This window comes from Fistularia commersonii, chromosome 3 (assembly GCF_037954325.1).
Source record: "Fistularia commersonii isolate RoL2024-O1a breed Wild chromosome 3, RoL_Fcom_v1.0, whole genome shotgun sequence".
Lineage (NCBI taxonomy): Eukaryota > Metazoa > Chordata > Actinopteri > Syngnathiformes > Fistulariidae > Fistularia > Fistularia commersonii.
The window spans coordinates 13,262,572-13,290,384 of record NC_141286.1 but is presented as its reverse complement, the minus strand read 5'-3'; the positions used below and the strand labels follow the sequence as shown (position 1 = coordinate 13,290,384).

Here is a 27,813-nt window from a genome sequence, read left to right as displayed (position 1 = left end):
ATCTTTCTTTTTGCCCGCTCACCCCCACAACTTCCCCCGTTTTGCTTGGAGAAGGTGCTTATTTAAATGATCCAGTGTTCTTAGGAGCGAGAACATCACTGGCACTCGTGTAATTGATGTGTTTAAGGAGGAGGGAGAAAGGGAAAGGAATGGGGGTGGGGGATGGGGGTTGTAGGGCTTGTAAAAAAAATAATGCAAGGAGGTGGTCACTTAGTTGTAAGGCTATTTTACAGCAAGGTGACTGTCAAAAGTCAAAAAATACAACTATATTTTAACCAACAGCTATTTCTGCAAAGGAAAATAAAATATCAAATATAATTTACAGGGTGTAACAAACCGTTGATTTTTTTCATTTGGTTTTTCACACTTCTTACCCACCGATGCTAATTTATAGTTTTTCTTTTTTTTTCTTCCTTGGCACATGAATGTAGCCTCAAGGCGGCACAGGCCAGTGTCTCCCTGAGTTGGTCCAAAGTCTGGATAAATGCAGAGGGTTGTGTCAGGAAGAACATCCGGTGTAAAACTTGTGCCAAAACCAAATATGCAAATCAAATCTACGAATCTCATACTGGATCGGTCAAGGCCCGGGTTAACGACTGCCACTGGTGCTGATAACCTACAGGATACAGGGTGAGAAGAGGAGGAACGGCAAGAGTCTGGGATGGATATTAGAGGCTTTGAATATTGGGATAATGACAGCAAAAAGTAGAGAGCTGGTTAACATGATGCAGGGAAGGAAGTTGGATATACTGTATGTCTAGGAGACCAGACAGAAAGGTAGCAAGGCTAGAAGCTTAGGAGCAGGCTTTGAGTTGTACTATTATGGTACTTACAAGAAGATAAATGGAGTAGGAGTTATCTTGAAGGGGGAGTTTGTTAGGAATGTTATGGAGGGGAAAAGAATCTCAGATAGACTTATGAGTCTGAAATTGGAAATTGAAGGTGTGATGCTCAGTGTTGTTAGCGGCTATGCCTTGCAGGTGGGATGTGAGTTTGGGGGAGAAGAAGTTCTGGAATAAGTTAGTTGAAGTAATGCAGAGTATACCCAGAGATGAGACAATAGTAATTGGTGCAGACTTCAATGGACATGTTGGTGCAGGCAATAGAGGGGATGAAGAAGTGATGGGTAAATTTGGTATACAGGATATGAATGCAGAGGGACAGATGATGGTCGACTCAGCAAAAAGGATGGAAATGGCTGTAGTGAACACGTTCTTTTTCCCAGAAGACAGGAACATAGGGTAACTTATAAGAGCGGCGGTAGGAACACGCAGGTAGACAACAGCTTGTATAGATGAAGTAGTCTGAAAGAGATCGGTGACTGTAATGTAGTGTTAGGTGAGAGTGTAGCCAGATAGCATAGGATGGTGGTTTGTAGGATGACTCTGGTGACAAGGAAGATCACGATGACAAAAGCAGAGCAGTGGTGGAAGCTGAAAAGGGAGAATTGTTGTATGGTTTTCAGGGAGGAGTCGAGAAGTCATGGAGAGCTTTCAGATGACTGGACAACTACAGTTAATGTGATCAGGGAGACATATAGGAGAGTACTTGGTGTATCATCTGGAAGGAAAGTTGATAAGGAGACTTGGTGGTGGAATAAGGAAGTGCAGGAGTATATACAGAGAAAGAGGTTAGAAAAGAAGAAGTGGGACACTGAGGGGACCGAAGAGAACAGACAGGAGTACAGGGAGATAATAATAATTATAATTTATACTTTATTAATCCCTGTGGGGAAATTCATTTCTGCAATTAACCAATCATGGATGAACAATGTGCAGTAGGCTGCTGTCCACCAATGGAGCAGTTAGGGGTTCTGTGTCTCGATCAACAATACTTTGACTAAGATGGGCCAAAGACGTTTGCTCTGCCTCCTGCGCCACACCACTGTGTGGTAAAAAGAGAGGTAGTAAAGGCAAAATTAAGGGTGTACGATGACTTACTGTATATGCTAGGTTGGGCACTAAGGAGGGAGAGAATGATTTATACAGTTTGGCAAAGCAGAAAAACAGAGATGGAACGGATGTATAGCAGATCCAGGTGATTAGGGACAGAGAGGGAAATGTATTGACAGATGCTAGAAGAGTGATGGGAAGATGGAAAGAGTACTTTGAAGAGCTGATGAATGTGGAAAGTGAAGGAGAGGCAAGGATAGAAGAGGTGACTATTGTAGACCACAAAGTAGCAGAGATTGGTAAAAGTGAAGTGAGGAAGAAATGGACATGGATACACCTGTGGATGTATGGTGTCTTGGAGAAGCAATGGAGTTTCTGGCTAGATTATTCATCAGGATCTGAGAGAGTGGTGGAGGTGAAACTTCATCAGGGATCAGCTCGAAGCAACCTTCTTATCTGCAGTGATGATGGACAGGCTGACAGATGAGGTTGGACAGGAATCTCCATGGACCATAATGTTTGCAGATGACTTTGTGGTCTATAGTGAGAGTAGGGAACAAGTTGAGGAAAATCTAGAGAGGTGTGCTCCCGAGAGGAGACAAAGAGAATAGAGTTAGATGGAGAAGGTCGATTCACTGTGGTGATCCCTGAAAGGAAAAAAAGATGAAGCACATGAACAGACAGGCGACAAAACTAAAAATCAGACCTTTATCCTATATTAGCAAGGAATTAAAGACATTTTTGAGAATAATTCAAGCAAATTGAAGTGATCAAATCATTTGTAAAATCAAATTTTGCGCATTACTATTATTATTACGATAATTTTTATTTTTTAACAGGATATCACCAAAAATTTGTAAAGATGAGGTGAATCAAGTTCTGTAACATCTTGCAAAAATCCAAAAAAGTGTGGATGTGTGTATACTTGTGTGAATTTGTGTGAAACACAAAATGCATAGGTGTTGAATGGGTTAACAATGTTGCATATTGTTCAACCCATTGTGACTTTGAAAATATGAAAATTTGAATTTTCGTCGTGTTTGTCATACATCTCAGGGTACAAAGATGGATGGAGAACTGTTGATGTGCAGCATAAGGAAGAGAGAGAATGAGAAAATGAGAGAGACAGACAGAGAGAAAGAGAGAGGGAGAGAGAGAGAGAGAGAGAGAGAGAGAGAAAGGCAGCCGGCTAATAACACAAGCGGAGTCGATGCAAAGCTTAATTTCAATATTAATTACAAATATCTCTGCGCACAACAAGGAAATAATTTGACAATCACTTCGGCCCCGAGTACTGTATTAAATGCAAACCGGTGCTGAGGGCAACAGCAGTCAATATGGAGAGTCTGCCCCAACCACCCCCAACCCCCACTACCACCCCCCACCCCCACCTCATTACATGAAGTGTGAATGTTAATTCTGGTGGGTTTATTAGTCAGAATCAAGCAGCGAAGAAACACAAGTGTTTTTATTGTTCATAACAAGTGACTCGGTGGCTACCTGGGTTGGGGGGCTTCAGGGGGCGGCCACTGCCATCGGCCGGTCGGCCATGTGACGAGTGGCTATTGTATGATTGGTAATTATATTTTTATCATGATGAGCTGTGGCTGGGGCTGTGTGTGTGTGTGAGTGTGTGTGGTGGGTTGATGTGGTGGTTGGGTCGGCGAGGAAGTGCTGTACAAAGCAACCTCAGTGAGGGAGTGTTTACATAGCAAATTATAAGAATATAGTGACGGTGTCAGTTCTTAATAAGCCCTAATCACTTGGACTAATTCAATCTGGTTACTATGGTAAACAAACCACACTTGAGGCTGATGGCAGCGGCAGTGGTGAGAAAAGAGGTTGTGGATTCCGGTTGTTGAGGGAAGAGAAAGACACTCCTATCTGATAAAAGAAACACTCACACACCTCTGACATAAGACCTACTGGCCTTTGTGTGGCTAATATGTAGCATACACATGTTAACATGTGCATGTTGGCATACAGATGTTACCATACACATGTTAACATACTCAACCTAGTAAGATCTTGCTGTTATTCTTAAAATCTGACTCATTTTGGGGGAATTTCATCAGCATTTTGATGTTTAATTTTTAAATCCCAGTGGGCAAAAGACTCCTTGAATTCAAGGAACTATCCGACTCATGGTTTTGTATTTCCTACTATTACCCTTTGTTTTTTCTTTCTTTTTTGCCTTTATGATGGCTTTTTCTCTTCATTTTGGTTTGACAATTTAATATAATTTTTTCTTGGCATTTCTAAACTGTTCACTTGAAATGGCTGAAAGATGAGCATGATAAATAGATAAATAAATAACTTGCAGTGAAATCATATATGTGCATCTCCGGGCAATCAGAGATGCTGTCTGGTTGTGTTTAAAAGCATAGGATTGGGTTGGGGGTCCTGGACTCTGTGCCCGGGGGGGGGGGGGTTGCCTCCTTGATCCCCTCTATTAGCTTTATCTGCTCACGCTGTCTCTGGCTGATTAAATTTGAGAACCTGACTAAAAAATAAAAACTCAACTTCTTTGCTCTAATCCAGCTCGTAAGAGACTGAAGAGAAAAGGGGGATGAACGGTTAACAATGGCTTTCAATTTGGAACCTTTCAGCAGAGAAAATACTTACCTGTCATTCTCCACAGAGCCACTCTGCACATGATTGCATTGCTGATGGTATCGGCATATCGTAAATCTGCTTGGCAGTAAAGCAACTGTACCAGCCTGTGTTTGCGTCCACGGTTACTGTCATGTGACCTGCGTCCTGGTTGGAATCATGCTGTACCAGACAGGCCCTGACACCTGGATCCCCTTAAATTGTTTGTTGTATTAAACAGATGGATAGATGGATCGATAGATAGATAGATAGATAGATAGATAGATAGATAGATAGATAGATAGATAGATAGATAGATAGATAGATAGATAGATAGATAGATAGATAGATAGATAGATAGATAGATAGATAGATAGATGGGTTATTTTATTCATCGCTATTTGGGTAATACCCTCTTGGACGTTACTGATACCAAGCGGTTATTCCCAGCTTTTGTAACATTTGAGGATTCTATGCTGATGTTCTGTCAAATTTTATCACATTCTTACAGAATGTGATAAAATTTGATAGAAATTACAAATAAATGCTCATATTCATTTCAAGAGGGAATGAGAGGAGAACATTTCTTTCGTAATTTTGGGTAATTCATTCATTCATTATCTGTACCACATATCCTGCGGTGGGTAAATAGCCCATTCCAGCTGTCACTGGGTGAGAGACAGGGGTACACCCAGGACTGGTAGCTAGTATTTGGGTAATTTTTCAAGATAATATTTTACCTGTTTATTGCAATACATTTGGCAAATATATCAAATGATTATCACGGATAATCCGATCATTTCTTTGTGATTTCGCTGGCCGGCATTTCTTTACATCCTGGCAGTCGGGGTGAAAACAAGAGGACAGCTGTCCTCTTGGCCGGTAATGGTTTTCTTCTCTTATAGATGCATATCAATATGTATTGCGGCGGCTGCGAAGAAACTGCCACATCCAATATTGCCTGGACATTTTACATAATTATTATTTTCAGGAGTTGTTGGGGTCTCATAGGAGGGAATGTAAGTGACAGGCGTTTAAAATGGTTTTTAAATCATGCAGGATAACCAGGGCCTTTCAGAAATAATTGTGTCAAACTGCTTTTCACCTTTTTCGCCAATCAATATGCGCTTATTCATGGGCCGAAGACCATCCATCAAATGCTGTTGCTGCTCTTTAATATACATGCTTGCATTTTAATGGGCTACTTTAACAACAATACAGTGCACAACAGAGTGTGTCTGAGTCACAGTCAGGTCCAAACAGAAACAGATGACAGAGTTGCTTTCAGTGCAGGAACTAGATGGACACACACATGTGCGCATGCACACGCACAAACGTATACACACATGCACCTGTGCAGGCCCTAAGACACACACACCTGTAGACCTACACATCTGTAGATAAAAAAGCAACCACAGTTAAAGATGCATGCAACAATTCACCAACCTGTCTGCACTAACAGCCTCACTAACAAACACACACACTATATTAGTTAAATCATTTTTGGATAATTCAAGACAGATATATATTATTCATTGTGGCCTTTTTTCTGAATATTTTCTTCCACGTTTACAATCTTTCTTATTCATTATTTATTATTAAATAACGATCTATTTATCTATTTATTTATTTATTTATTATTTTAGAAAATGTCTTGTTGGAATGTGATTTTCTGAAATCTAATCAAAGTAATGAAAAAATAAATTTTCCAACCTCAAGGTGATTTTCGGTAAAATTACTGTTATCTGAAAGTGTCAGTGTCATTTTTCTATTATTTAACTTTTAGGTTACATGTTGATTTTCTTAAATTTTGTGTGAATTGATTTTCTATCATTATTTTTTCAGATAATTAAGTTGATTTCTTTGATGTTCTGGATGATCTTCTTCAGTTTAGGACATGTTTTGCTTATTTTAAAGGTTTTATTTATCCCCATCTTCAGGTCATGTAGTGAAATTCATCTTCATCATCAGGCCATGGGTCCTCACAGGCATTTTAACACAACTACTTGCATTTTAATGAGTGCTTTCAACAATGGTGCATAACAGTGTGTGTCTTTTCTAAAGAGAAAAGGATGATAGAGCCTGTGTGAAATTAACACACACCTGCCCACACACATGCGCAAGCACCTCCGCACACACATACACAGACACAGACACACCGAGTTTGTTAAGTGGTGGCCTAAGTCAATGTAATCGCATTGACTTTGTTACGCTGTCTCATTTATGATTTAAAACTAGATTACATGCAGACTTTCATAGCAATTCACTTTGTTATTTTATTTGTTTAATTTTCTTTATTTTAGGCCAGAAGAAAGAAAAAAAAAAACGTGCAAGATTTCTCCAATTAGGCCTCCAAACAGAACCGGGAAAAGAAGGCGATCTATTCATTTTCTTTTGATTTAAATTATTGTCACTTGCAAGGAGCTTTGGGGTTTATATATTAAATAATGCATCATTTCATAATTATATAGAATATATAGATTTTTTTAAATGGAATACAGGGCAAACTGGTGACTTTAATTAGATGGGTGTGTAAGATATCTCGAGGGTATGATAAAACAATGTTAAATGTCTCACAATGACTGTCAAATATGTTCCATCAGATAATGAAACACAAATAGGGTTTTGCTTTGCGGTGGCAGCTATTTGTTAGAGCATCCCTGCATGCATTTCGCAAGTTTCATAATTATAGTGAGAATATGATCAGGGGGAACACGGCGACTAAATATGACGCTGCCTTACCCCTCTTCAGCACCCTCCACCCCCTTATTTGGAGGCATTCATTATCATCCTGTTACTACATGAGGAAATGACACAAGCAACAGAGTAGACTTCCTTCGTGCCAGATAAATACAACATAGACATCTGATAAAAAAAAAAAATCCAAAACATGTTCATGTAGTTCTTTATTCATCCTTATTTTTTATATTTATACAGCTACTATTATATATAATATTAGGTATGTTATATTTATCAACCATACTTTAATATGATGCAGTCATTTTTTTCCAGTTTGGGCTGGAATATCTATGCAATCATTAAAAATATATATATGAATATTTTTTGTAAGTCAAGGTGGGATTTACATTAAAATGACTTGTAAACAGACAAAACTATTAATGTCATGTTTAGGATCGCAAAAAAGATCCATAGCACCAAGAATAAAGCCATTATTTGTTGAACAAATATATATTGTCTCACAATTAGCATTAAAAAACTTAGAATATGTCAGAGTTTTTTAAAATCAACAAGAAAAACCTCACATTGAAGAAAGAAATTATTCCTTAACTGCAGATAACTTATTTCAGAACCAACCTAAGTGAAGATCAGCAATCCTTTTCCAATGAGAAAAATTCCAAAGTAATAAAATAAACAATGTTCAAATGATCAGGGATAAAATTATCTAAAATTCGAACATTGTAGTGTATTTAATGACATTTTTCATACGGGTAAACAAAATTGAAATAGCACATATGATGACTTTCTCTCAGATGACAAGGTTTGACACACACACACACACACACACACACACACACACACACACACACACACACACACACACACACACACACACACACACAACACAACACAACACATAAGCTAAAAAAGGGGCCTGGAAGGTCATGGAGTCTTTACACTGATGAGCAAAGGCCTGAGATTAGCAACAAGCACTTGGCAGGGGAGGTGGGGGGGGGGTGAACAAAGGGAGTCTGGGTGGGGGACAATTAAAGCAGAATTAAAGATGCACTAAAACAGCAATACTTCGCGAAGCAAGCAATGCCTGCAGCCTCTTTTCAGAATTAGAGCGGGCTAATTTGAAATGAAGGACAAACAGTGGCTCTGTGTGTATGTTTGTGTATGAGTGTGTGCGTGTATGTGTGTGCATTTCCAGAACCTTCCCATTATGATTGCCGGCGTACAGACCCCTCGTTTGGGTCTATATATAAAATATGTAAATGTCGCCTGGCTGCGACAGTCAGACGCGTCAATAGAAGTTGACAGCTGAATTATAACTGCAGCCGAATCCATCAGTCCTTTGTTTTAACCGCAGAACGGAGAGCGCTTTTAAAACTCAACAAAAGGCCTTTAATCAAATTCTCAAGGTTGTTGGCTTTAGCATTGTATTGGTTTAATAGTTTCTGCTGCACCATTGACGTTAATGACACATTCCTATGTAAATATAATGTGGCTCCCAGAAGCCATCAAAACATTTTAAGGTCCAATGAATACATTTTCCCCCATCCCCCCTCCTTCTCTCACTCTCTCCCTCCCTCTTCCTATCCATCCCTTTCTTTCCCCCCTTCCTCTACAGAAATATCTTTTTACTTAGCGCTCGTGCAGTGTGCACGGTGATACAATAAAAAGATTGATTAATGGAGACTTTAAGGTAGTGATGCGCAGCGCTGATACAAATAACTGTGAAGATGCTGCTCCCATACATTAGTCTACACACAGACAAATACACACACACACACACACACACACACACACACACACACACACACACACACGCACACGCACATTTAAATCACATGTTCGCTTTAGAGGCCTTTGGCACTGATTCATCACCCTCGATTGAAAGATAATGAAACTGCATATTTTCAGAGCATTGAGACACTGATGAAAGCATTTAGAGTCATATAGCAGCAGACATTAAAGGGACCATTGTATTCTGAGAAGCCTCATAGCATGTAAAATTAAAAAAAGGGGGTGAGAGAATTCTGGGGACATATTCACCCATATCTTAAGTGCAGATGATACACTGCCTTTTAGTTTGTGTGAATTGCTTAATCAAGTCTTTGGCGAGATATGTTTAAGTGTTTGTTGCAAATTCCAAAAAAAAGAAAGCGGGAGAGAGGACTAGATGGATAGTCAAAGCAGTTTCATGCTTTGTTTTCTAGAGTTCGGCTGATATCATTATTAAAGTTATTTTTTGAATCTGATCCATAAGACACGTCCATAAATGTTGTTTGGGGCAACATTCTTAAACAAATTTTCTTGTCTTCATTTTTGCAGTTCTTCCAGCATAAACATTTGGATAAAAATTTTATGAATATTTGTTCTCTGAAAGTATTTGTTCTCTCATATGTCAATCTTTACCTCGTGCCTTTGGATACATTTTTCTGAATATCAATTTCTCGGCCATATATACATCATGCCCATCCAAGAAAACCATTTCTCAATACTTCACAGATTATAAAGTTGTGTTCTTTCCTAACTATTTCAAAGTTATTTTTGAATCTCTGTATTAGCAATTTCTTAACGACAGATGAAAATATGTTGCATATGCTAAACTGGGTGAGGGGTCAACTTTCAAACACAGTTTTAATCGTCGTTTTCTGCATATCTGCATGATTGATTCATCTATCTATTTAACTATGAAACTATAAAAAAACTATAAAAAAGTATATCGTCGGCCACCAATTATGCAAGTTCTCCCACTTGAAAAGATGATAGGTCTGTAATTTTCATCAAAGGTACACTTCAACTATTAGAGACAGAATGCGAAAAAAAATTCCAGAAAATCACATTATCTGATTTTTAAAGAATTTATTTACAAACTATGGCGGAAAATAAGTATTTGGTCATCTGCAAGCACACAAAATGTCTGGCTCTCACAGACCTGTAACTTCTTCTTTAAGAGGCTCCTCTGTCCTTCACATATTATCTGTATTAATTGAAACCATTTGAACTGGCTATCAGTATAAATGACACCTGTCCACAACCTCAAACAGTCACACTCTAAACTCCACTATGGCCAAGACCGAAGAGCTGGGAAAGGACGCCAGAAACAAAATTGTAGACCTGCTCCAGGGTGGGAAGACTGAATCTGTGATAGGTAAGGAGCTTGGTGTGAAAAAATCAACTGTGGGACCAATTATTAGAAAATGGAAGACATACAAGACCACAAGAAAATCTCCCTTGATCTGTGGCTCCATACAAGATCTCACCCCGTGGGGTCAAAATGATCACAAGAACGGTGAGCAAAAATCCCAGAACCATGCAGGGGGACCTAGTGAATGATCTGCAGAGAGCTTGGACCAAAGTAACAAAGGCTACTATCAATAACACACTACACCGCCAGGGACTAAAATCCTGCAGTGCCAGTCTTGTCCCCCTGTTTAAGCTAGTACATGTCCAGGCCCGTCTGAAGTTTGCTAGAGAACATTTGGATGATCCAGAAGAGGAGATTGGGAGATTGTCCTATGGTCTGATGAAGCCAAAATAGAACTTTTTAGTCAAACCTGAACTTGTCGTGTTTGGAGGAGGAATGCTGAATTGTATCCAAATAATACCATACCTACCGTGAAGCAAGGAAACCAGCGTGGAAACATCATGCTCTGGGGCTGTTTTTCTGCAAAGGGACCAGGACGACTGATCCGTGTTAAGGAAAGAATGAATAGGGCCATGTTTCGTGAGATTTTGAGTGAAAACCTCCTTCCATCAGCAAGGGCACTGAAGATGAAATGTGTCTGGGTCTTTCAGCATGACAATGATCCCAAACACACTGCCTGGGCAACAAAGGAGTGGCTTCATAAGAAGCATTTCAAGGTCCCGGAGTGGCCTAGCAAGTCTCCAGATCTCAACCCCATAGAAAATCTTTGGAGGGAATTGAAAATCAATGTTGCCCAGCGACAGCCCCAAAACACCACTGCTCTAGAAGAGATCTGCATGGAGGAATGGGGTAAAATACGAGCAACAGTCTGCGAAAATCTTGTGAAGACTTACAGAAAACATTTGACCTCTTTCATTGCCAACAAAGGGTACATAACAAGGGGCCAATCCCAGCTGTAATCTGTTGAGGTTTAAACTGAAGTGGTCACCTGTCACTCAAAGGCCCACCCATACAAACATTCAGCCATTCACTCGCTCACATTTTACAGTCTACCATTAATCTCCTGACTGTAGTTGGACTGTTTGCAAAATATGGAGAGCCTGCATGGGGGAAAATTCGAAAACTCCATGTAGAAAGCCATCAGCATAGTATCAAGACTTTTAAATAATCACCCCAGATGGTGCTTAGGGTTTCTTCAAGTTTGGCTCAACTGACTTTCTTTTGATCCCAGTTTTAGGAGTAAGCGTCAAAATATTTTTACCTGAATTATCTGAACGTTAGTTATTAATCTCTAAAATTGTCTTTAATAGAAAATTAACATTAAATTGTGACTCCTGGTACTATGGAGTTATAAAGGAGTTACTATGGAGTTACACCCATAAAGGTGTAATTTTTTTCAGTTGACCCCTATGATTGAATGATCACTAATAAAAAGAAAACACATCAGTGAATCATAATTTTACAAATATAACAGGAAATCTGTATGTAATTCTATGTACAGAAATACACCATACGTTTTTGTACATCTGAACATATATACATATATACATAAGTTACAAGTTACTATATGTATATACGTATAGTACATGCATCAACATTGATAGATTAGATATTAGTTAGTCAGTTGGATGGATAGATAGATAGATAGATAGATAGATAGATAGATAGATAGATAGATAGATAGATAGATAGATAGATAGATAGATAGATAGATAAGCTGATACAGGGATAGATAAGCAGATTCAGGGAAAGATGTATGTACATGGACTTCAAAACTGTTGTTTGTTGGCCCACAACCACCCCTTCACTGCTTGGCGTTTAAAGTGTTTCATATCATGTACAGATGATCATGATTACAATTTGCTCATAATCTATTTAGAAAGTGCTTACAGTGCCTTATAATAGCATGTGAGCACCACTTGGAGAAAAGTGCTACCAAATAAAAGATCAAGTGCGTCTGAGCGTTTCGATTATGCACACACAGACACACACATCGCACACATTTCTCATGCATCGTCTTCCTGTGTGCTCTGAGCTGTAACATTTGCTTTCTTAGTCAAGGAGAACAATCTCATTTGCAGGGAAACAAATAAGAAGAAAAAGAAGAAGAGGGGAAAAAAATAGATATGACAAAGGCTCAGATTCCATCCTGCTTCCCCCCTGCTTTTCTTCTTCTTCTTCTTCTTCTTCTTCTTCTTCTTCTCGTCTTCTACCTCTTCTTCTTCTCCTTCCTCTTCTTTTAATTTACAGTGTAAAAATAAACACTGAGGGCTCAATTTAGTGTGCTTTTCAGCTGTGGCACCTAATCCCCCTCCTCTTCGTCACTACGCTGCAGGGGCTAGATTCTCCACAGCAAGGATGTAGGGGGGGCTGGTGTCGGGGGAGATAGGTGAGGGAAGAGGAGGGTCCTTCAGACAGATACCGAGCAGTCCCCACTTCCCCGCCGGGCCGCGACGCTAACTATACTCTAATGGAGATTGTTTGGTAAAAAGGTGGCCCTGAATAACAAACAAGCAGGAAGAGTTTGTTTGTTCTACACGGATCTAAAGGCTGGAGACGAAGATGAGGGCGGGATAAGAGACTGGGAGACAGGAAGTTTTATTGTTTTCTCATCGTACCATCACTAAACTTTGTTTAAAGTGTTTCAAGACCGGCTAAATCATGTCTGATTAACGCTCTTTAAAATTCTGAGCATTTTAAAGTGATTTTATTCCAATTAGTTCTAATTACATACACACACAGATTACATTTATTATAATTATATCATTATATCATTATACATATATTCATTCATGCATATATATAACTATATATGTTTCGTCATTTTCAAGTTACTTTTTAATAGATTTAACACAATTACATTGAGGGCTCGTTGGCAAGCACTTTTCGTCTTACATCAAGTGGGTCCATGGTTTGATTCCGACAGGGAGCTTTTCTGAGTTTGACCGTTCTCCCCGTGTCTGCGTAGGTTTCCTCCGAGTTTTCCATTTTCCTCCTTGAGTCCAAAAACAGACAGAGGAGACCTAAATTGCCCAGACATGTGAATGAGAAGGTGAATTGTTGTATGTCTCTATGGGTGACCCGGTGATTGACAGGTGCCCGGTCCAGGTTGAACACCCCATTGCAACCAATAACAGGCCAGATTGTCTCATAACCTTCGCAACCATGACTGCAGGATAAGCGTTATAGAGAATGAATGAATGTATATTTCCAACAGCTACATTTTCCATTAACCCACCTTTGCTTTTTGCTGAAGTCAGGATAATTTTAGGTTGGATTTCAAGCGTTTTTTCAACAGTTTCTGGTAATCACTTTGGAATAATTCAGTTTTGTTCTTCAGGAAATTCATTCCTTCTCCTTTTCATGTTTCTTTTACAGATCTTTTTTGAATCTAATATTATTTGATTGCCTATTACTGCATTGCATTGGATGGGATTGTCACCAACAGGTCAGGCTGGCTGAAGTGTTAAATCTACAGCGTCCTCTTGTGTTCTCTGATGTCTCGTCTTGGAGTAATACATTTCAAATCTTCATATTTTGGAATTTTTAGTATTATCATTATTTTTTTTTTGCCAAATTTACAAAAACATTCTGTGTCCTTGACAGCCCTGCTGCTGTTGCAGGGGAAGTCACTCCCAAGCTTTGTCCCCACCTGAGGACAAGGGCCTTGGTCGAGTTGGAAGTGCGGCTGAAATTAGTTTAACATGTGAAGTTGGTGTTGATCTGTGTACTTGCCGCAAAGCAAGCAGATAGCTTTTGTTAAGTCTGTCACCATGGCTGAGCCAAGTGGCGGCAGCGTTAACGGCCTGATTAGTGCCGTATCTTCTTCAAAGTAGGATTTTCACCCTGACATTTAAAGAATCAACATGATGCTGAGCTGGGTGGCATCCGCCTTTTGTTCTGGCCCAAGTTTAAATCTCATTTTTCTTTACGCTCCCTCAACTTGTTTCTATATAGTTCTTCAAGAGAGCGTGTGTGTGTGTGTGTGTGCCTGTCCCATGTGTTTTCCTGCATATAAACCCTCATTCAGATCGACGTTGGTCCAACTTCGGCGGTGGCCCTCGGCCACATGGAGCGAGTCTACAGCCCCATCACACACTGCTGTTGTACGACAGGGCCTCTCTTATCGGCGCCGCCAGCACGGTAAGCTAGGATTAGCATCTAGATCTGCGAAGACCGGACGTCAGCATGGCGAAGGGGGAGCAGGAGAGGTAAAGGGGTGTCGCAGTCAGTAGGAGCATCATTTTAGAACTCCTTTAAAAAGTGATCTTGTCGCAACGCGACAGCGGCCACACTCACGTTGTGGCGGCCTGAAGCGGAGGATGTACTCGAAAACCAAAAGAAACATCACAATCATGGCGCGAGGGGCTAAGCGGGTTGTGTTTTTGAAGTCTTTCTTTGAAATAAGCGAGGCAATCCCCTTGGCCCAGGGATCATATTCTATTTGCATTCCCTTTGCCAACGACACAGGCGACGCTGGCCAAATTCACAAAAGAAGATCCACATTGGAAAATCCGGCTAATCCCTGATTGAAAGTTCATGTGTTGGCTTCGATGTATAAGCTCTGGCAGATTTTCCCAGGAAAGAGGAGTAAAGGAAAGAAAAAAACACAACAACACTGGAATCCTTTTTGGTTAAAAAGTGGACTCTGCGGCAGAAAGTGAAGTGATGTTCAAGGCCGTGTTGCTCTGAGTCTGACAAGAAGTGGCTCAAAAAGGTCGATGCTCAGTCACTTTATTTTGCTGCCTTTGCTCTGTTATGTTCACCCCTCCCCCCCCGCCCCCCGTCCCCGTCCCTCCTGCCCCCCGCCTTCCTGGATTCCTCCCCTCACTCTCTTCCAGGGGTGGCTGCGATGGCGAGAGTGCCTGCACAGATGGCAGGCCAGCTTGCCTTCAGGGGAAGGGGCTCCACAGCTTAAACTTCCTCCATTTTTTTCTCTCTCTCCCTTCTCTTTTCTTCAGCTCAAACTTTTGGCCCGCAACTTTTCACGGCTGGCGAGCCTTTATCTCGGCGAGCCCAGTGACAGGAGTGGGAGGAGGGGCGAGTGCCCGGTAAGAGGCGAGGGGCCGCCATATCAAAATGTCTTCAGATCAATGGGGGCCATCAGTATTAACACAAACCCAGAGACGCTGGGGAGCATTAGCTGCGACTCAGAGAGGTTCACATTCCAAAAGTGGAATTGGTCTTAGACTGAGAGTTCCAAGATTTGTTAAAGCGTGCAAATGATAATTTAAAATCGGCAGCTTTTTATTTTTTAAATAACTGTTAGAAAAGGCAGCAAACGGAGAACTATGGGAAATTTACAAATTATGGTCAATGTAATCGCAGTACTTTCGTCATTTTCAAAAATGTATCATATATTTCTTTCTTTCTAGAAATTTTCTTTTCTTTTTAATTTTTCAAATGTGATATGAGACAGTTCTTTGTAATATTTTAACTCACATGGAAGATACTCTACTAGATGGAATTAGAGATGTGATTGAAATCACAAAATGCTCAATAAAGCCTGCAATACTTCAATGTTGTTGTCTCAAATTTGATTCTTAGTTAGAAGAGGGAGTTTCAAAGTTTACTTGAAAATAAAGCATGATTTTCAAAATTTGATATTTTTTTACTTGAGTATTTTCCTGGAATGCAGTCAAATAACAAAGAGGGACTCTCATAATAATAATAATTATAATTATAATTGTAATAATGATAACAATAATAATTATAACAATAACAATAACAATAAAAATAACAATAACAATAGCGATAATAATTATTATTACTATAATAGTAATTATAATGATAATTATTATTGTTATTATCATTTTCATTTGATTATAAAATATATGTAATAATAATAATAATAATAATAATTATTGTTGTTGTTGTTATTATTATATTTATGGACGTAGCGAGAGAGGATATAAAGTTGTTAGAGAGGGGCTATAGAGAATAGGGTTTGATGAAGAAGGTTGATTTGCTGTGGCGGCGCCTGAGGGGAAAAGGCGAAAGGAGAAGATTTTTATTATTGTTATTTAAAAGTTTAATAACACTGTTCCTTACTTACGTTATAGATCAAAAATATCAATTTGAGTTAAAAACTGCTGATAAATTATCCATATATATATATATATATATATATATATATGATTATAAAAACATATATGTATACATAAGCATTCATATCTGATTAAAACTAATATTTAGCTAAACATGATGTAAAAAAATATATAATCTCAATAAAAAAATGGTATTCTCATTCTTTCTGGCCTCGTACTAAAATTAACAATAAACTTGAAAAAACTGCAACATGTTGATTACAGAATTGCCATTGCTTCAAGAATGTTTCTTTCTTTATTTCTAAAGAAATTAATTATATTATAAATTGGGAGCTTTCTCCCTCTGACTCAGCTCCCTCTTCACCGCGACAGACTGGTACAGAGTCCACATCACTGCAGACGCTGCACTGATCTGCCAGTCGATCGGCCGCTCTATCTTTCCCTCACTCGTGAACAAGACCCAGAGATACTTGAAGTCCTCCACTGGGGGCGGGACCTCTTCAACGACCTGGAGTGGGCAATCCACCCATTTCCGGTTGAGCAGCATGGTCTTGGATTTGGAGGTGCTGATCCTCATCCTAGCTGCTTCACACTTGGCTGCTAACCTCTCCAGTGAGAGCTGGAGATCATGGCCTGATGAAGTCAACAGAACCACATCATCTGCAAATGGAAGAGACTTGATCCTGTGGCCACCAAACCGGATCCCCTTGATGCCGTGGCTGCGGCTAGAAATTAAGGTCGAATTCCTTCTCCATATCCACAAAACACATGTAGACAGGTTGGGCAAAACCCCATTCCCCCTCGATGACCCTACAGAGGGTACAGAGCTGGTCCACTATTCCCCGACCAGGACGAAAACCAAACTGCTCCTCCTAGATCCCAGGTTCAAAGACCTGACAGACCCTCTTCTCCAGCGCCTCCCAATAGACCTTACCAGGGAGGCTGAGATGTGTGATCCCCTAAAGTTGGAGCACACCCTCAAATCCCCCTTTTTAAAAAGGGGGATTTCCAACCCGATCTGCCAGACCAGCGGCACTGTCCCCGGTGTCCATGCAATGCTGCAGAGGCATGCCAGTCAGGTCAGCCCTACAGCATTCAGAGCCTTGAGGGTCATTAGGCGGACCTCATTCATCACCGGGGCCCCAGTACTGTGGAACTTTTCGACTGCTTCAGCAAGTTCAGCCCCGGGAATAGCTGAGTCCACTCCAGAGTCAGAGTTCTGCTTGCTCATTCAACACGGCCGAGAAGGTGTGGGACGTAGTCCCGCCACTGATACAGCATCTTGAGCTGAGGTCAGTAGGGCCCTGCTAGTACTGTACACAGTGTTGACAGAGCACTACTTCCCCCTTCCGAGCCGCCGGATGGTGGACCACAATCCTCCCATGCCTATGTTTTTGCCTCAGCAGCCACTGAAGCCACATGCCTGCAGGTACCTGTCAGCTGCCTCTGAAGCCCCGCAGGCCAAAAAGGCCCGATAGGTCTCCTTCAGTTTTACAGCATCCCTCACCTCTTGGGTCCACCAGCGGGTTTGAGGGTTGCCGCCCCAACAGGCAATGACCGCCTTGTGGCCGCAACTCCAGTCTATCACCTCAGCAATGGAAGCACGGAACATGGCCCATTCTGACTCAATGTCCCTGCTTCCCTCAGGACATGGTTGTGGTTCTGCAGGAGGGGGGAGTTGAAACTCCTTCTGACAGGGGACTCTGCTAGAACCTAATGTTATATTTGAGTCTGCCAGGTGTGACTGGCATCCTCTCCCACCACCATAGCCAGCTCACCACCTGGTGGTGATCAGTTGATAGCTCTGCCCTTCTCCTCTAGGACATGTGGCTGCAAGTCCGACGACATGACCACAAGGTCAACCAAAGAACTGTGATGTAAGGTGTGTTGGTGCCAGGTGCATTTATGGACACCTATGTGCCTGAACATAGTATTCGTTATAGACGTTCTATAATGAGCAGAGATGTCCAATGACAAAACACCACTACGGTCAGACTGGGGGGGCATTCCCATCCGTCAAAGTCTTACTGTTGTTGCCCATGTGAGCGTTCAAGGGCCCCAGTAGACCATTTATTTATTCATTTGTTTATCTATTTATTTGAATATTTAGAAGCTTACTTTTGGTGTCCAATTTAGGCATGTTGGGTCAGATCAAATCAAATGACTGTAAAGCTTGCGGTGCCTGGTTGTTTTGCAGGGTGCACGTTTGAATCCAGATAACTCAACATCCCATTTCTCCATGTTTTCTGTATATATCTTCTGTTATACAGTCATACATAATCACGCTTCATCTCAATTCTCCCTTCATTTTGTCCGTTCAAAAGGCCTTGTTCGGAATTAACAAGCGCGGGTATAATGACAAGTCAGAGTTTCCTACTTGGCACGAACAAGAATCCTCTAGATCAATGTCTTCTTGAGATGACCTGCGATAATGTCTCTCCACACATATCATTTAACACTCCAGCTCGTGTGAGCAATGTTCCTCTAATGGCCTGCTATACTTAAAGCGGCCGCGAACAGAAGTGTCCTTGTCTGGGGCAGCCCCCTGCCTCTTCACAGGATCAGCCCATCATCTTGACCTGTGTCAAGTGATCACCTGATACCCGTCACTGTGTCGATCCCCCATCATCTAACCCTCCCCTCAGCGGCGCAGGAGCATCACCTAATTTTATTATTAAATCCAGCATTTAAGGGATAAAATGCAGCTCCGACTTAAGGTAGAATAACCGGATTAAATAACACATTCTGAAAAAAAGTTTCCAGTCAGCCACAGCGTCGATTTGCTTCTTTACAAAAAAAATAGCAAACCCTGCAGAATATTCTGCACTATGAATATGCATACTTAGTATGCCTATACAAATATGCGTACAAAAAACTGATTAAATGGATCAAGTCTTTAGTCTGGAGGTTTTGAGACAGGCTCAGAATTGGAGTGAATGAGCATCACTCCTGTAAAGCAAAATCACACACTTACACTCCTTCACTCCTGATAATCTGTGATTTGGTGAGAGGCAGCATGTCTCATTAGACTAAACTTCCTACAGAAGCAGTGGAAATAATATGTCCATATAAGATTTTCAGCTATTTCCTCAGCAAAATGGCAAAAATGTGTGTGGGCCACCGCAGTTATTTTCAAATGTGTGAAATAAATTCAAAAAGTTTTTTTTTCAAAATTCTGCCTTGTCGGCGACACATTTCCAAGGTATTTGTTTTGTGTTACTATGTATGTCTGGATGTCATCCTCACAGGGCTCGGAACACCCCCAACCGCCGACCCAGGACAAAGTTAACTGCACCCAGTTTTTATGACAGATTCTAAGTTTCACTGTAATCAATGAAAGTCTTTATTGTCATTGCTGAGTACAATGACAATGACAATGATACGCAAGGTATTGCAGTTTTCAGTTTTTGATAAGCTTTCATAAAAACCTGCCATTTTGTAGATTTTTCTTGCATTGTATGAATAAGGTACATCAAATTAAAATCAGCCCGCCGTACTTATAGGTAATTAACTAATTACTAACTAATTTTAAGTAGTTTACTCATCGATTAATTACTTGTTAACTAGTTTGAATTAGACAAATATAATTTCATATTGGATTCCATTATTCGTAAATAGCTTCCTCTGTAACAGCTAGGCTGGCCAGTTGTTCCACAAGACCAGAGCCTGAATCAAGTTTATTAAGGTTTTGTTGTCTTTTTTTTCTCAATCTCAAAACCATAACACCATAATAATTATTGAGTTCATGATGAAATATATCACAAATTGAGTAGATATTCCCTGATTTGTCAGTTCATGTGTAATTAAGATGATGGATTGACAACAATTGACAGGTTATTACACAGTTATTATATCTCTTTGCATGCTAGAATAAGACCAAAGATACTGTAAAGTTATGAGCTGGTCTCAAGCTTGGAAAATGCAGAGGGAGGTATCCGTCATAAAACTTCTGCTAAAGTCCTCTGCTAAAATCAAATGTACGAACCTCTAGCTCTGCTTCCTGTCTTTTTGTCATTGGAACTGTTTCTAGGCCACACAGCATCGCTGGTCTCACCACTGTCTTGTACACCTTTCCTTTCAATCTGGCTGATAGTCTTCTAACACATGGTACCCCTGACACTTTACTCCACCCATTCAAACCTGCTTGAGCCCATCTCTTCACCTCTTCTCCACACTCTCTGTTTGCTATGGACAAGTGACCCCTAGTACCTGCAGTCCTCAAACTTCTTTATTTCCCCTCCCTGTAGCGTCACCGTTCCTCCCGAGTTCCTCTCATTTACACACATATACTCTATCTTGCTGACACATTCATTCTTCTCCTTTCCAGCACCTCTCTAGATTTTCCTCAACTTGTTCCCTGCTCTCACCACAGATCACACTGTCATCTGCAAACATCATGGTCCATGGAGATTTATGTCTAACCTCATCTGTCAGCCTGTCCATCAACATTGCAAACAAGAAGTGGCTCAGAGCTGATCCGTGATTGAGTCCAACCTCCCCCTAGAACTTCTCTGTTACCCCTTTAGCACATTGCACCACTGTCTCGCAATTGTCATACATGTCATGCACCAGTCTAACATAGTCCTCTGGCACTCTAGATTTCATCATATAATACTAGCGCTTCTCTCCTGGCACCCTGTCATATGCTTTTTCTAGATCTACAAAAACACAATACAGCTCACTCTGGTCCTCTATAAGCATTCTTGACAGCATCTGTACTACTCTTTTTAGGCATGAAGCCATACTGCGGTTCACAAATGCTGACCTCTGCTCTCAGTCTAGTTTCCACTACTCGTTGCTATAACTTCATTGTATGGCTCATCAACTTTATCCCTCTATAGTTGCTGCAGTTCTGCACAGTCCCCTTATTCTTAAAAATGGGCACTATCACACTTTGTCTCCTTCTTCAGGCATCTTCTCACTGTCTAAGACCCTGTTGAATAAGCTAGCCAGACACTCTACCGCTGCTTCTCCTAGACACTTCCACATCTCCACGGGTATATCAGGACCAACTGCCTTTCCACTCTTCATCCTCTTCAATGCTTTCCTAACTTCACTTTTACTAATCCTTGCTACTTTGTGGTCTACAATAGCCACCTCTTCTACCCTTGCCTCTCTTTCATTTTTTCACATTCATCAGCGCTTCAAAATACTCTTTCTATCTTCCCATCACTCTTCTAGCATCTGTCAAAAAATGTCCCTCTATCCTTAATCACCCGGTCCTGTTGTACATTCTTTCCATTGTTACTTCTCTGTTCTGCCAATCTGTGTAGATCATTCTCTCCCTACTTACTGTCCAACCAAGCATACAAGTCATCGTGTGCCCTTTGTTTTGCCTTTGCTACCTCTATGTTTACCTTGCGTTGTATCTCCCTGTACTCCTGTCTTTCCTCCTCAGTCCTCTCGGTGTCCCACTTCTTCTTTGCTCCCTGTATATACTGTACAAGTGTCCATGGATTTCACACCTAGGCCTTCAGTAGTGCTCCATTTGTCAATACACCCCTCAATAGCTGTTTTATGGTGATAAAAAAACATCTCATTGTGCAGAAATGCAGTATAAAGAGCCATTACATTGCAGAAATGATCATGATCCAGCACTTTCATTGCGTCCTCTAAATAAGAGTTCCTGCTTGCCCAAAAAATGGCAGAGTTTATCAGTCTTTTTTCACAATTTTTCTTCACCTTTTCATTGTGGACCTCTGTTTCCCTGTGCACTTGCTCACTAAGCTGTAGATCCACTCTGGTTTCCCCAAAACCGTTGCTTTTAAGTGTCCAGCAGTACTCTAGTGTGTTGTTGCTGCCTTGGTTGGGCAAATTTATAAACCCAGAATGGCTCCAAACACCATGTTGATCAGTGGAAATTTGAAACCACAACCAATTTTTTCCTCCTCTTCCTCCTCTTCCTTCAGCCATTATGGGTTGGCTGAAAGTTGGCTATTATATCAACACAACTATATTTGTGTTCATGCGGCTCGCTGCAGATGCAGCCTGCTAGCTCTGGCTAGTACACTCTCTGACTATCCAATCAAAAAGTGTGTGACACACTGACGTTACCGTACCCTTTTAGAAGGCCTTGGTGTTGCAACTCAAAATCTAATTGGTTTCACAGACATAATGTAATTAAAATCAGTGTGTGATTCAGATATTTCTTGGGCCAGCAGAGAAGGCCTTGCAGGCCCCGATGGCCTGCCCCTGGTATATACTCATACACTTCCTCATTCCACCACGAAGTCTCCTTATCTACTTTCCTTCCAGACGACACCACGTACTCTCCTACCTGTCTCCCTGATAACACCAGCTGTACTTGTTCAATCATCTGGAGGCTCTCCCTGACCATCCAGAGCCTTTCTCAACTCCTCCCAAAAAAACATATAACACTCTTTCTTTTTCAGCTTCCACCACTTTGTCCTGCGCTCTGCCTTTGTCCTCTTGTTCTTCCTTGTCACTGGAGTCATCCTAAAAACAACCATCCTATGCTCCCTTTCCTATGGCTACACTCTCACCTACAACTACTTTGCAGTGACTGATCTCTTTCCGGTTATCTCGTCTACACAAATGTAGTCTACCCGCGTGCTCCTATAAGTTACCCTATGTTCCTGTCTTTTCTGGAAAAAAGTGTTCACTACATTCTTTTTACCCCCAGAACAATCCTAACAAACTACTCCTCAAGATGACTCCTACTCCATTTCTCTTCTTGTCAGTACCATAATAGTACAACTTAAAGCCTGCTCCTAAACTTCTAGCCTTTCCACCTGGTCTCCTGGACACACAGTATTTTCACTTTCCTTCTCTGCATCTTGTCGACCAACTTTTTCCTGTCATAGTCCCAATATTCAAAGTCCCTACTCTCAGTCCCAGACTCTTGCCTTTCCTCTTCTCTCTCTGCTTCTGAACACACCTTCCTCCTCTCCTTCTTTGACCTACAGTAGCCCAGTTTCCATTAGTTCTCTGTAGGTCATCGGTAACAATGCCGGTTGTTGTTAACCTGGGCCTCGACCGATCCAATATGATCTGGTTATTATGGTTGATTCGCCTGTTTGGTTTTTGCAAATGTTTTACGCTGATGCCCTTCCCGACACAACCCTCTGAATTTATCCAGGCTCTCCCTTATCCAGGGAGACTGAGGCTGCATTTGCAAAATTGCGGTAATTATAGAGGGATATTGTTCATGAGTCATACAATGAAGTTAGAGGAAAGTACAGTGGAAACTAGACTGAAAGTAGAAGTCAGCATTTGTGAGCAGCAGTATGGGTTCATGGCTACAAAGAGTACTACAGATGCAATATTTGCTTTGAGAATGCATTTTGCTTTTGTAGACCCAGAAAAAGTATACAACAGGGCACCGAGAGAGGAACTCTGGCATTGTGTGAAGAAGTCTGGAGTGGGAGTGAAGTATGTTAGACTGGTGCAGGACATGTATGACAACCGTGAGACAGTGGTGAGGTGTGCTGTAGGGGTAACAGAGAAGTTCAAGGTTGAGTTGGGACTTCATCTGGGATTTAGTTTAGTTTAGTTTAGTTTAGTCTAAAAAGTTTATTAGGACAGTGTACAATTCCATTAAGCACAGAGGTAGAGATGTTTGTACTAGATTGTAGCTCATAGCTTATTTCTATCTGTAGTCCTGGGAAGACAATACAAACCATATATCAACTCTGAGCCCTTTCTTGTTGGCTGTGATGATGGGCAGGCTGACAGCTGAGGCTACAAAGGATTGTCCATAGACCATGATGTTTGCAGATGACGTTGTGATGTGTAGTGAGAGCAGGGAACAGGTTGAAGAAGATCAAGAAAGGAGGAGGTATGCTCTGGAAAAGGGAGGAATGAAGGTTAGTCGCAGACAGAATATTTGTGTGAATGAGAGGAACCCTGGTGGAATGGTGAGGCTATGGGGAGTGGAGATCAGGAAGTTGGAAGATTTCAAGTACTTAGGGTCAACAGTCCTGGGCAACAGACAATGTGGAAAAGAGGTAAAGAACCAAGCAGGTTGGATTGGATGGAGGAAAGTGTCAGGGCTACTGTACAGAAGAAGACTATAACCCAGAATGAAAGGAAAGCTGTACAAGACAATGGTAGAACCAGCAATACTATATGGTTTAGAAACTGTGACAATGACACAAAGACAGGAGGTGGAGCTGGAGGTCACAGGGATGAAGGTGTTGAGGTTCTCTCTGGGTGTGATAAGGATGGATAGGATCAGGAAAGAGTCCATCAGAGGGACAGCCCATGCTAGATGTTTTGGAGAGAAGGCCAGAGAACCCAGACTGAGATGGTTCGTTCATGTACAGTGGAGGGATAGTGAATATATTAGTAGACAGATGCTGGAATTGGTGCTGCTAGGGAGGAGGTCAAGAGGAAGACCAAAGACAAGATTTATGGATGTAGTGAGAGAGGATATGAAGGTAGTTGGTTTGAGAGAGGAGAATACAGAGAGTAGGGTCAGATGGAGAAGGTTGATTTGCTGTGGCGACCCCTGAAGGAAAAAGCCATGAGGATGAGACAAAGAAGAATATACTGTGATCTTAAGACATGTGAGTAGCTGCACTAAAGTTGACAGAAAGATCACACCTCATTCAGCAAAATGCAGTGATAATTACTGTGTGTTAAGTAAAGGTAAAGTAACAGGAAACGGCTTGTTATCAGTGCCTCCCAAAGCTCAGGTTGACAATATTAAAAGTGTGTGTGATGTGTTAGGGGATCACAATAGAAACAAGATCTTTAACACTCAATAAATTCAATGTCTGTCTGACTGCCACGTTTACGTCTGTTCTTCACCACTGAATAACCAGAGGCAAATGTTTAATTTTCAAAATAAAAGCGGCCCCCTGTGAGTTCTGACTGCGTTCGTTACATAAACTTTAACTTGTATTTGTGTTAATGAGGAATCTACACATTTGCTTAATTTGATGACAGTTTTGATTGATGATTAATGTGTGATATGATTTCAATGAATTGGATCGTTAATTTCACTTCATCATGCCCAGTGTGACATGTGAGACATATATATGATAAATAACATTACGTTTATGCTGACCCACCAGTAATTAAAGAAATTAACAGCCCTAAAGATTTAGCTTCTTCCCCTCCCAACTGCAAGGTATAATTTCTGCTGAACTGAAGATATACAGGTTTCCTGTTTCATTTTTTTTTAAGCTTTGATCGATACAGCATCTGTTTGGGGCCATTAGCCAAGGGCTGAATGTGAGACTCACACCCTGCAAAGGAAACTGGCCTTTTGGCAGATTTGTTCAACATATCCTGTTTTTTCAGTGAAAAATGTTAGGCCTAATGATAATAATAATAATAATAATAATAATAATAATGATAATAATAATAATAATAATAATAATAATAATAATAATAATAATAATAATAATGAGAAGAAGAAGAAGAAGAATAAGAAGAGGAATAGAATAGTATAATGTTTTTTAGTGCTTTCCATGAATCTAACTGGTTGTCATTGTGCTGCAGATGAGAATTAACTCTCACCTTGACCTGTGCCTCACACTCTCAATTACTCATAAAATTCTAATTATATAGAGAGATTATACCGTTTTTAAATATGATTGCGGTGTTTAATACACTTTAAAAGTTGTGTGTGCCGGTAGAGTGGATAATTTTTTTCCCTCTTTTTTTTTTAAAAAACAACGCTCCTAATTAAAGCTTAGAGAGGATTTGTCATCAGCAAGCATGTCACAATTTTCATAAAACATCTCTGGAAAAATACTTTTTTTAACACATGAGATGACAGTCTTTATTAATGTGATAAAATTTTTTTTTTTTTTGAAAATGCACAAATACCTATCTTGTATTTTTTTATGGAAATAAACTCAACATGGGCAGGATATGTAGCAGCCACATACCCTCTTTCCAAATGTCGATGCAGGGCGAGAGCTGTCCTGATATATGTGAGAGGGAGATAAAGACAGGGACGGACATGGCTGGAGAAGAAGGGGATGAAGGCGAGTTGAAAAATGATTCTGGACTTTGTCAAAGAAATCAATTGCCAAACACATAGACGGAGGCGGGCAGCAAATTGGGCGATAAGGCCGGGGTGTCCTCCCCTGTCTTAACGAGGGGCGCTGAAGCATGAGGGTAAATAAAAGAGACGTCGCCCTCTCTTCTATCTTTCTTAGGATTTCCTCTTCCACTCTCTGCCCCGTCACTCCCTCCTTTTGTCATTATCTGTGTTTTATTCCATTATGCCCAGCCTTCTCTGGCTCCTTCTCCTCATATATCAATACGTTTATGTATGTTAATAGAAGCTGACAGGTCAGTCTCACATCTCCATGTAGTGACTTTGTGCGCGCACGCGTGTGTGTGTGTGTGTGTGTGTGTGTGTAGAAGGTGGAGCCTGGTTACAGACTGATGTTGGCCTATTGAAGATATAAAAACTTTATAGATATCACTTTTCAGAGTAACGAGCATAGCAGGGCACCACAACACTATACTTTATCGAATATGTGTATCAAAGGGATATTACGCAGTTGATATTTTCATAAACTTGTAATTCTTGACATATTCATATTCATATTAGAGCTGGAAAAAAAAACAACTCTCATTATTTTCATTTCATTCTGAGAACGCACAACCAATAGGAGACATTTCCATTTTTGTTTTTCAGAATTGGATATCCTCATGAATATCAGCAATAAAGAAAAAGCTTTTAAAGATTGAAGTTGTCATTATTTTTCCCATTATCATAAACCACCTCTTGAAGAGGAATTGATGATCAGTAATTCAGTAATAACTAAAAAATCTTGAGATTTGGGTGCACAATTAGAATTTGGAATTCGCCTTATGTTTATTTCAGTGTCTGGTTTGATTAAAGTGGTATCCAGGGCATTTGATTGTTAAATGCTATCAAAAGACAAAAGGAAAAACAACTCCTCAAACAGGTGGGGATGACTTGACACTGTCGTGTAGTATTTGAATTTGAAGGTGTCGTGTATGAAAGCAGAAAGTTAAATAACTCATTGATGGAGCCCTGTTGATGTCAGCTGACCTTATTTGGAGATGTTGTAGTGCCGTACAGGCACACTAACATGAGACTCATGTGGTACTTTGAGTGATACAGGTGATGTTGTGGAACCAAAGGTCTATGTCAGTCTTGTTGGATTTATAGTGAAAATAGTTATACTATCCTATACTATGTTTTTTTTTCTTTACATGTGAGAGATAGAGCATCCTCTGGAGTCTAATGCTGAGCATGTTTTGTCCTTCAATATTCATGGATTTGGATATGGATTTTTGACTGCAATGTTTGGGTTTCACATCCATCCGTTTTCTTTTCTTACTTTTTTTTTAAGTCAATGCAACTGAGTTTTATTTAATAAAGAAAAAAAAAAGTAGATATATTGCTGGTTTCGCTTCTGGCTTCAGATTTCTACTGTTATTTATGTTCAAGCAAACCCCCTGACACCCGACCAGTTCTTTCTGTTGTTGCATC

General features: G+C 40.5%; 1 pseudogene; it reads left to right on the top strand.

Annotated features, from left to right (window-relative positions):
* The window catches only part of LOC147235576 (uncharacterized), a 47,030-nt pseudogene extending 22,189 nt beyond the window's left edge, over positions 1-24,841 (top strand).
* The last annotated feature ends 2,972 nt before the right edge of the window (positions 24,842-27,813 follow it).